Source organism: Simochromis diagramma, unplaced genomic scaffold (genome assembly GCF_900408965.1).
Source record: "Simochromis diagramma unplaced genomic scaffold, fSimDia1.1 OVJJ01000296.1, whole genome shotgun sequence".
Taxonomy (NCBI): domain Eukaryota; kingdom Metazoa; phylum Chordata; class Actinopteri; order Cichliformes; family Cichlidae; genus Simochromis; species Simochromis diagramma.
This window is the reverse complement of record NW_024387004.1, coordinates 1,340,397-1,351,779: the sequence shown is the minus strand read 5'-3', so window position 1 is coordinate 1,351,779 and position 11,383 is coordinate 1,340,397. Positions and strand designations below refer to the sequence as shown.

Below are 11,383 nucleotides of genomic sequence, written 5' to 3'. Positions count from 1 at the left end.
TCATTTCCCCGATCTCCTGCATGACGACACGGCTGACCAGCCCTCCCCTCCGTCAGCACCAGCTGCTGCCTGTGGGCCTCAATCTGCCAATTGCAGTGACTTTTACTTTCCACAATAAAACAGACCTTTCAGCTTTTATTTTGAAGAGCTGGATGTAAATGTGCTCGTAAGCACTCGGCTCAGCTTCTGTAGTTTTAACGTGGCTGTAAATAAAACAGGCACTATGGAAAGATTCAGGCGTGTTTCACAGCATGTCTGTGGGATCGTACATACCGACCTCATCGTCAAACACACTGCTGCTTGCGCTCTATCTAACCTATTAGTGTTAGGTGGGGTTGGGGGGGCACCGAGGCTCTCATTAGTTCCCAGAACTTAAAAAAATTGTGCAAACTCGTTGCCTCAAAAAACGAAGTAATGCTTACTGAAGATAACGACATCGTGCTCAAAGTTTCTGACTGTGCAGGACGAACTTTTACCCTCTGACAAACATTTTAGCTTCTACTACATTCAAAAACTATTTGTGGTAACTTTTTTAAAATTTGCTGACACACTAATTAAATGCAACTAAATCACATTATGTTTGATCTCGTTGAACTTTAGAGATTTCTGGTACAACATTTAATATAAACACTGCATGATTTAAACATAATATTTAACAACAAACTTTTATTTTCAAATCCACAATCAGGTGATCATCCAACATCCTGTTCTACTGAACAGCAAATGAGTACAATGTCATCACTGTAGCTTTTGTTATTTAATTATATTTTAAATATTGTCATGGTCCTGAGTCTGAGGACTCGGTGTTTTGTGTTTCTTTACATTATTCTTTGTTCTCAGTTATTCTGTTTTGTCTTTTGTTTAGGTTGCTATGTGTTAGTGTTTTTGTTTCATGCCTGCCTGTGTTCTCTCTGTCTGTCCATGGTGTTATTGTGTATGCTCATGAGTCTGCCTGTCAAGTTCAGTGTCCTGTCTGGGTCTCTGTGTCTGTTAGTTTCCTGTTTTATTCTGAAAGTTCATGTCTCATGTCAGTGTGTTCAGTTTTACCTCTCCCCTGTCTCGTTAGCCTAATTGCTCCCAGCTGTGTCTCCCTCCTGTGGCCCATTCCCTGATTACTCCCCGTGTATTTAAGCCCTGTGTTTTCCTGTGCTCTCTGTCGTGTCGTCTGTTTAATTCCTTGTCAGTCTGCATTATTCTGTTACCCGGTATTCGTGCTTCGTCTCTCTGCCATCTCTCTTTGTGCATTTTGCTCCTCCTCCCGTGAGTGTCTGGTTTAAGTTTTGTTCTTTAGTTTTCCCAGTTTAGGTTTGTTTACTCCCCGCTCTGCTCTTCCTGTTTTGTCACCTTCTCACCGCTGTAAATAAACACTCACTCGCACCCCAGCCAGTACCTGCATTTTGGATCCTTTTTTCAATACACCACACGACGGCCCCCAGCCGTGACAAATATGATCACATTTAAATGTTATATTTAGTTGTTAGCATATTTAATAATCTCACAATGAAACAAAGTCTCAGATGTAATTATTCTAAACCAAGTTTAGGCTTCCTGTAGCTTTGTATTGTAGTTACATCACTGACATAATCAATATAAATGTATTTATTGTCTCCAGATCTAACAACACAGAAGCTGGCGTGTTGTAGTATGTTAAGGATGGTTTATTTCCATTACTGCCTGAAGAAAGTCTTTAACACTGTCCCAGCTTCCCTCCAGTACACTGGCAGTGGATGTGGGTTGGAGAGCCAATTACCTTGATCCTGCAGGTGACCATCTTCACTGACTGCACCACCTGTGACGGAGGACTCATCTCACCTGATGTAAGCAAACATATTCTTTAGAACACCGACTTATTTGCTTTCTTAAACGTTTTTCTTGTATTTGCTACAGAACAGACCTCAGGACAGACAATCGAGCTGCGTTATTACACTATTACCAAACAATATTGTAAGTTTGATATAAACATGATGCCATCCATCCATTTACTTCCACTCATCTGCAGCTGGGTCGTGGAGACTGGCAGCCTAAGCAGAGAACCCCCACACCTCCCTCTCCTCAGCTCATCCAGGGGAACTCCAGAGTGTGCTGGTCCTGGGACACGCCCACAACCCCTCAGCCAGGAGGCATCCTGTCAGACCACGTGAACTGGCTGCTTTCAATGTGGATGAGCAGCAGCTCTACTCTGAGCCCAGCTTGAGTGACTCTTCACCAGGATGGACTCCCTCCACATCACTGCAGCTGTGGCCCCAATCCACCCATCTCTCGTTCTCGTGAACAACACACTCCTCAACTTGGGGCACCAACTCATCCCTGATGCAGAGTGGGCACTCCATCCTTTTCTGGCTGAGGATTGTGGCCGCAGATTTAGAGGTGGCGACTCTCATTTCAGCCACTCCACACTCAGTCGTGATTCGCTCCAGTGAGAGCTGGAGGCCACCACCTGATGGCTGACCAAGCCCAACAGAACCCCGACAGGACCCCTCTTCAGCTTCATGCTCATTACCACCAACAGGCACCACCACCCTAAAGTCACAGCTCCTTGCAGCAGCCTCAACGATATCCATCCTCAGCAATGTTCCCTCACTGCTGGCACGGTTTCTGCTCACAGAAAATCTGCTTTGTGCACAAAAACAAATCTAACCTGAATTGAAATTAAAACTTTAACAATCCTGTTTTGCAGTGTTAGTCAGTGAGTGACTGGCTGATGCGATTCACATGCGTATATACGCAGCTAATCAACGTGGTTGACAGGCTATGACAGCGTCCTTATGTTAGTTGTTAGTTGTTTAGGGAGGGGGAAGTTTTAGGAGTGATGGCGTGTTTGAGATGTGACAGATTTGCGACGTTTAGCACAAATCTTGTGTAGTTAGTGTGTAGTTAGTGTGTAGTGTAGTCAGTAGTTTTGTTGTGTGTCAGAACAATGAGGCGACTGCTGAGTGTTACAGGTGTTACAGCAGTGACACATCTGCTGCTGTCAGGCCTGCAGGTATCAGGCTGTTGTTCTCCTTCATCTCATAGTGGACAGAAATTATTTTTTTGGAGCGGCACAAATAATTTGTGTGGCATCAGATTTGATGCAGAACAGCTGATTGTTCTGTAAATAGTTTGAAATGTTTATTTAAAAAACACCTTGGCTGCATTTTTAGGTAAACAGCTGCAAAACACTTTGTTTGCATAACTCAGTTACTTTTTTGAAGAAGTAACTATATAATTAATTGCCCAACATTGGTCATTATTTACTGTATTTTGCAGACAGAGTTACAGACTCTCTCCCAGACCACAGACTCAGAATACAGTCAGAGCAAAAATAAATAAATAAAAAATTTAAAAAAGAAAGTTGTTTTCACGTTATTTTTCCTTCCAATAGTGTTAACATGCTGCACATGGACAAGATCTTTTTTAAATTCTCATTGTCAGTGGGCTAAAGCAGTTAATTAAAAGTAGTCTAACATAAATGCTGTAATTTGATTATTTTAATAAACATGTAACTTGGAGGATTGGATGCTGGCGTGACCACAGTGCACACGTCTGCTGTTGCTCACAGTGGTCCAAGGGACGCTCAGGGAGTTTGTGTGCTCAGACACATGAAACATTAGAGGGAACTTTGGTCCTCTGCCTCTGTCAGAATGCTGTTGGGTGCACTAGGTGTGTCCGGCATACTCATTGCCACCTGAGCCACCTCACCACCAGGTGGTGATTAGTTGAAAGCTCAGCTATCAACTCAGTTTCAGGCTAGCTCCCCACCTGAGAGGTGACATTCAGTGTCCTGTTTGTCAGTCTGGATAGCCCTGACCACCACCTGCCACACTGCTTCTGTGCGAGGGAGGAGGAACACACTGACGTGGCATTTTCAGACCATCTTGTTTTATCCTTCAGCCGAAGGGAGACTGCCTTTTGTCTGTTTCTTTGCAAAATCATTCGATAATGAGATAAAATAAATACAATGACCATTTCATCTGGTTTTATTTAACATTTTTCAGGCATTTGTGTGACCTAAGATGTAATTCTTTGTTTTTGTCTAGAAACAAAAAGTAAATCAAAAATGAACTAATTAATCATTTTAGTTGCACTTATATACACACCTGGGGGACTTATTTGCATGTTTTATATACAAACTTCCAACAGTAACATAAACTGTCAGATGATGAAGTAAAATATAAAATACAGTGAAGCAACAACAGAGAGAGGAATAAAAGGGAAACCTTTGCTCTCTACAGGAAGGGCCAGAGTCTCTGAGGTCCTTCAACATCTGTCGGACAACGCTCAGGATTTTATTGAGTCTGTTGTGTGCTATCCTCTGTGCTGTTGCATGCTGAGGCAGCAGGCTGAGGGTCGCAGACGCCAACAGACTGAATAAACTGATCACAACAGTAATGTTGTGGGGACGGAGCTGGACTCTCTTAAGGTGGTGTCTGAGAGGCGGATGTTGTCCAAGATAAAGACAATGCTGGACAATCCCTCCAACCCACTCCATGACATGCTGGCTAGCCACAGGAGCACGCTCAGTGAGAGGCTGATATTACCCACAATGCACCACTGAACGACACAGGAAATCATTCCTGCCGGTGGCTGTGTCCCTCTACAACTCCTCCATCTAACACACTGTAAACGCTGCAACAGTTACAGCCTTTTGCACACACTGTTTTCTTATTCGGTAATGTTGATGTCTATCTTCTTGATATTTATTTACAATCACATCTGTCAACCCTGGATATTTATTATTTGGTGATTTGTATATATTGTGCTATTCCTTATATTGTATTGTTAAATAGTCCAGTCTGTTTTTCTTAATGTTACTGTACTGGAGCAACTGTAACCCACATAATTTCCCTTGGGATTAATAAAGTATGCTGATTCTGAAAAGCTCGAGTAAAGCAGGCAACCTATGAGTTGTAATCTACTCAAGTACAATATGGGGTAAATGTACTTAGTTACATTCCACCACTTTTTCTAATTTAAGTCAACTCAAATAAACCGAGCTTATCAGCTTTTTGAATGAAAACTTGTTGTTGATAAAAACTGAGTTCAGGCTACTTATTTTCGATTAAAGACAATATTCGGTTTACCAGTTTACCACTCCAGCTTAGTCGACTCTTGGAGTCTTTTAAAAGCAGTTGAATACTTTCGGTTTAATCCACCCTTCTGCTGATATTCTTTCACTATTTGTGTTTTGTTGTTTTGTTTTGTTCTTGTGTGTGTGTGGGGGGGGGGGTACCTTAAATTCTTTTGTAACGTGATTCTTTCTTTATTGTGTTGTAATTGTTGTTCATTGCTTTATGACTGCCGGGCCCTGTTTCAGGAAGCCGGTTTAGAAAACTCAGAGTGAAAAACGATACTCAGGGTTGAGTAACCCCGAACTGTCCAACTCGGAATATTCGGTTTCAGAAAGGCTGATAACAATTAGTTCAGTCAACGCGGAGTTGCTTTAACCCCAAGTTAAGCGCGCGCACGAGGATACATAAAGCCCTGATTAGTGGAGCACAGATTAAGCGAGTCACCATGGAGAAGGAGGGAAAGAAGGCGCGGTCAATGTATTTTACAGCGCTTGAGGCCGAAATTCTGATGGCAGCATATGCCGATAACATGCAAATTTTGCAGAAAAAAAGTAACACAGCCTCAGCTGCAAAAGAAAGGAAGCATGCATGGCAAAACATAGCCGACAGAGTCAATGCGTGAGTGTTAATTTAAACATTGATCTAGGGATTTCCACCCATGTAACACGTTATTTTATTTTATTATATTTTCTTTTTTATTTTATACATTTTATTTTGTGATGTGATGTGAGCGCAGGTGCAACCCAACAGGCCCCAAACGTTCCTGGCAGCAAGTAAAAATGAAATATAAAAATATAGTCCAAACAGGTGAGGTGTAATTGTATTATGAGCCATAGTGCTTGGTCTGTTTGTCCGATGTAAATCAATTGCAGTTAGAGGCTACATTACTTTCCCCTCTGTAAGCACTTATTGAAATTATCTGAGCACATTACAAGTACATATTTGCTTACTCTGTGTGCTCAAATGTGACCCGTTATAGCCAACAGAAAAAAAGCGGAGGCCCGAAAAACAGGTGGGGGTCCTCCACCACCACCACTCACAGAGGCTGAGCAGTTGGCTTCCACATTTGTGATAATGTTGGCAGCATCACATATGATCTTCACAGTGCAGAGAACACAAATTAGCATCCATTACTATAATGAAATAATCTGTTAGTTTGAAATGCTACAGGGAACTATGTACCTGTACATTAATGCTGTGGAAAGACTTCCTGTTCACATAGTCTCCTTCATTTACTGAAGGAGCAATGATTGGAATGTGAGTGCATCTATACAGCCAATCACGCCTGGGAACCGTGAGAATAAATGTAAAATTTAAGTAGTAGTTCAAGTATCACCACATCATGAATTAAGTTTTGTTCATCCTGCTACCTGCAATTTTGTGGCATCCCTCTTTGATAAATCGTGTGGGTCTATGACCGGGGAACACCACAAACGAGTACAGGAGACGTTTCAGTGCAACTGTAACATTCCTGACTGCCCGACAGACGGTAGCCTTGGAAACGTGCTCAGCGTCACCAATATTATACAGAAAGCTCCCGTTTGCAAAAAAACGAAGTGCAATACAAATAATATGTACAGAACTGAGAGAATGTCCGCGGTGTCACATGAGCAATATTAGGCCTGAGGATGTTATTCAAATGAATTATAGATTGTGCTGAAAAACGGTAACGTTCACACAGAAAATCATCAGGAAATGATAAAATGTCCGAACGCGCTCTAATCACTCTCTCCCGGCGGAGAGCTCTGCGGAGAATTTGGGCTTCAACATCTACTGGCTCTTCAAGGAAGGGGCACGCCATGTCTGACACTTCCTACAGTCAGGTTTCTGACAAAGAGGCGGAGAAAGTCAGGGTTAGTTGAAGTAAACCTGCTAGGGGGCAGGTTAGCTTCACGGAGTGTGTCGTCATAGTAACTCACTCAGAATTAAGCTAAACTCGCTTTGTGAAACCGAAAACCCAGAGTTTTTGTTAACTCAGGGTATACTTACTCAGAGTTTGCACTAAACCGGCTTTCTGAAACAGGGCCCCGGTCTGTGAAAAGAGGCGGCGTCCGAACTCTCCCGCACGGCCCGGTAACCGGTCCGGAGGACCGCTGTTAGCATTGGACAGAATTTATAAATGAGGTAAATTATTGTGAACAATCACAGGGTGATCTAACAATTAGCAGTTCTCAGTAAAAACCAACAATCAGCTGAGAGAATGTTAATTAGTGGCTCAACAATCCTGAGGAGGGAGGCGCTGCAGGCCCGCTAACCAAATATCTCAGTGTGGAGCTCAGGTTCAAGTGTTTGTCTCTGAAAACAGCGAGGGCAGATACATGAGAGGAGGCTGAAGGAGAATCAGTCTGCTTTGGATTTAACAAATAACTCTTGTGACAGAAACCAGTGAGCACTGTGCAAAGGTCTGAGGGTCTGAGGATTAGGACTCAGGTGGAGCTCGGGATTCATCTACAGGAGAGCTGCATCATTACAAACTGAAGTCTGTGTGAACAGGTGACCTGGACGATGTGCAGAAGAACAGGAACACCATTTACCGTCTGATCACGAGCCGTCCCGCGTTACTGTGACACATGCATGTATGCGTGCTTGGCTTTCTAGTTTAATGGCAACACTGAGGGTGAGGGTTAGGGCCCCATTAATCTGACACACTAACACTTTTATTTGTCACAGATTCAGCAGAGAGAAGTCACTTCTAACACCGGGTTTAGAAAATATAGTGGCAAAGTAAAGTGCACATTTTGTAGTCCATCATCTATAAATTGTAGTTTCAACATTGTGGACATCTGGTGGACATATACTCGTCTCTCACAGCGGTGAGACAAGTATAAGACTGTTCCAGTTCCACCCTTGGAGTCTCTTTTTTCCCCACCTTTGAGTCCAGGCCAGGTGTGGTTTATCCTCGCTCCGGGCGTGGGTGGGTTCTCTCTCTGCAGTCAGGCCTCATCAAGCTGGAGTCACCTCCGACATTTAAGGACCAGCTCAAGCATCCAATCCTTGCCAGATTTCAGGGTTAGGGTTAGGGGTTAGGGTCAGTCGGCTTCTTTATCGTTTCCTCGACTTCTCTGCACCAACTCTGTTCTCTCCCTGTTTCTGCTTTAACCAGCCTGGCTCATCAAGCCACTACTTATCTTCCTTCTCACTGTTGCCAAAGTGCTTGCTCAAAAGGGATCATATGATTGTTGGGGCTTTCTTTGTTTGACTGCACTTCTCCAGTCCGAAAGACATTCTACAGTGTCCTTGCTGTATATTCTAGTGGTGTGGATCAGCGAATTGATGTCTCGTTCACTCTTGGCATACAACTTGATGTCATCCATGAAGAGGTGGCGACTGACGATTGCTTCGTTCCGTAGTCGGATTCATGGCCAGTTGTGTCGATGATCTCACTGAGGGGGTTCAACCTGGAACAGCAGTGGGAACAGAGCATCTCCTTGGTAGGGCCCACACTTGATGATGACTTTTGCTGTGTGTTTGAAGTATCCAGTATTGTACGCCACATCCCCACTGAGTTCCTGATGAAGGCTCTTAGGGTCCTGATGATCTTGTATAGTTCTAGGCATTCCAGGATCCAGGTGTGGGGCACTGAGTCGTAGGCCTTCTTGTAATCAATCCAAGCAGTGCACAGTCTTGCAGTCTTGGGGAACTGCTCTTTCTTCCAGTAGCTGGTGTTTTGCCTCTCGGGTGCTCCTGTTGATTCCTTTCTGTGTCCCACTCATGTAGGCAATATCCCTGTTCATCCTAGTCACTATGATGCTTGACTGGAGCTTCCATGTGGTAGTGATGCAGGTTATTGGCCAGTAATTGGATAGGGCCGGTCCCTTCTGGCGATCCTTGAGGATCAGGAATGTCCGGCCTCTCCTGTCTTGTCACACTCATTGACTGCTACGGGTTTCTCCATGACTGTTTGCTGTTTCTGACTCTGCTTGTAAATAAAGCTTGAATTCAGTCACAGCGCCTCATTTGAGTCTGCTTTTGAGTCCAGCCTTAATCTACAGCCCACAAAACAGTGAGAACAACTGGTGACCCGTCCACAAATCATGCCCTGCACAGACTCAGCCGACCTGTTCTTTAAAAAAAGGTCAAAATTCTAAATGATGTTTCATTCGTGGTGGATGTCGGAGTCTGAGGGTGTTTACACACATATAGTTGTTTATTCTGGTCCAGATCAGTTAATGAGGTAGTAAACTCATCGAGTTGCCAAGCTGGTGGTGCGTACAGACGTGTACGCGGTGTCACAGTGCTCCCGACTACTGTGCACGTTTTTGTGTTTTTTATGCTTTTTATTGTGACTTGCTGCAATGCACTGATCACTTTCACTCGTCAGGAATCGATAGATATCAGCCATAGCCTGAACCTGGACTTTACTTTAGATTAGACACACAGTATTCAGAGATTGTGAGACCAGCAGGTGCTCCATGGGCTATTGTCTGGAACAGCAAGCAACACAGACAGCACTCCTCTCCCTGCACCTGAGCCAGGACCGCAACAAAACTCTGGTAAGGGAAGGGGGGCCATAATGCATACAGAATTATAAAAAGTCACTGCTCACCAGACTTGGAGGCCATGTCCATTCAGTGCGGGCCCTTTTATCTACCTGTGAGCTAACAGTAGCCATAGTTATCATTGTTTACATCCAGAGGGCGTTCATGTTGTTGCTGGGGACTTTAATAAGGCATGTTTGAAATCTGTACTCCCCCAAAACCAACATGGTAAGGACACTTACCATGTTGGTTAGTTTTTCCCAGTGGTTTGGTTAGTTTTCACACAGAGAAACATTGAAGTGAACTCCAAGCGAACCAAAGTGCATCACCACAAACAACGTGAGAATGTTCAGTCTGCCCACTGGTCACACGTGTCTGGGACAGGAGCAGTAAAACTAAACACAGGAGGAATGTGGTGTCTGAGAAAACTGAAAATTTAAGTTAACCAGCTAGCTGCCAGCCCGTACAGACCTGTGCACATTCATAGTAGCTTCCCACATTGAGAATACAATGCAGACATGGCTACAGTAGCTGGGCTGTTGGTTCAGATCGAGGTCTGATCCCGTTCACACCATTAACAAACCTCTCTGGAGTTGGTTTGGAACCATATCGAGAACACCTTCTCCAAAAGGGTCTCTGTTGTTTTGGTCCGCACCCAAGTATGATTACTGTGTTCACACCTGCACCAACGAACCACACCGAAAAGAAAACCAACCAGAGTTGGGTTTAAACAGACTAAACACCCACCCTAAAGGCCTTTATACACTCAGTATGTAACGAATAAACGACTTGAAATTCAGATGTTTTTGGTTCCGCACACGTCGTGTAGGGTATTAACTCACTTGAAAATACCAAAAAATGATTCCTGAAAAATCATGCTGTGAAAAAAATGGAGTGGACAGAAAGTGGCATTGAGCTGGTTCTGATGTTTCTAGGTGAAGACTGGATTCTCAGGAAAAGGCAGCAGGAGGAGAATTTCCTGGTTTGATCCCGGAGTCGAAGCTTTCAGACTTCCGGATGTCAAAGAAATCATTTCACAGAGCCAACTGACCCTGGGAGGCACCTAGCTTTGAGTCTGAGGGAAAACAGGATTATTTTACTTTTTCACAGCACTGTGTATTTAGTACTGGTGCTACGACGATGCTTGTTGCCAAGCGCAGTGCTATGATTGGTCAGATCTGTTTATTCAAGTCTTGAAAAATCAGAAAAAGCCAACAAAAAAAATGTCGGGGGTTTAAAGTCTTACACAGCTTTTATTTTGAAGGTTTTTGGAAAGCTGAATGCACTCGGCTCATCTTCTGTAGTTTAAATGTGGCAGTAAATAAAATGTTCAGACATTTTTCACAGCATGTGAACAAGGGATTTTTGTTCATTAAAGTATTACGTGTCATAGCTCAGTGGGCTACATACTGAACTCAGGCTGAGGGGCCTGGACCCCCGGGACTCGTCCGCTGCAGTTATTGAATGATGTGACGTCATCTCCGCTTTATTTTGGAAAGGTTTGGAAAGAGTGGTGCTCTCTGCGGCTTGACTGCGCAGGTCCGCAGCTGGCGGCAGAGACAGACGCAGAGTTCGTCGTTCCCGGCTGGAGCACCGCCGGAGCCGCCCGCTTTGTTCGCCACAGGCTGAGCGCGCGGAGCCGGTGCTCCGGTGTTTCCAGTGCTTAGAGGAAACCTCCGTAGTTGCGAGCGCAGAGCGTTAATCTGCCGGGAGACCCGGCGGAGGGACCGGTGTGATTTGTGGGACGGTACACGGTGTAAAATGGCTCCCGGGCACCGCGAGCACCGACTCAGGTAAGAGTCCGCACCTGCCGCCGCACTGCTAACGGCTCTGACGCACTTGTGTCCGGAGGTT

At 44.3% G+C, this 11,383-nt stretch overlaps 1 protein-coding gene across 1 annotated transcript in view; it reads left to right on the top strand.

Annotated features, from left to right (window-relative positions):
- Window positions 1-9,382: 9,382 nt before the first annotated feature.
- The window catches only part of LOC120739246 (phosphatidylinositol 4-phosphate 3-kinase C2 domain-containing subunit beta-like), an 18,564-nt gene continuing 16,563 nt past the window's right edge, over window positions 9,383-11,383 (top strand). The window contains exon 1 of the mRNA XM_040040958.1: window positions 9,383-11,322. The gene's annotated coding sequence lies outside the window, so the exon portion shown is untranslated. The remainder of the gene's footprint in view (window positions 11,323-11,383) is intronic.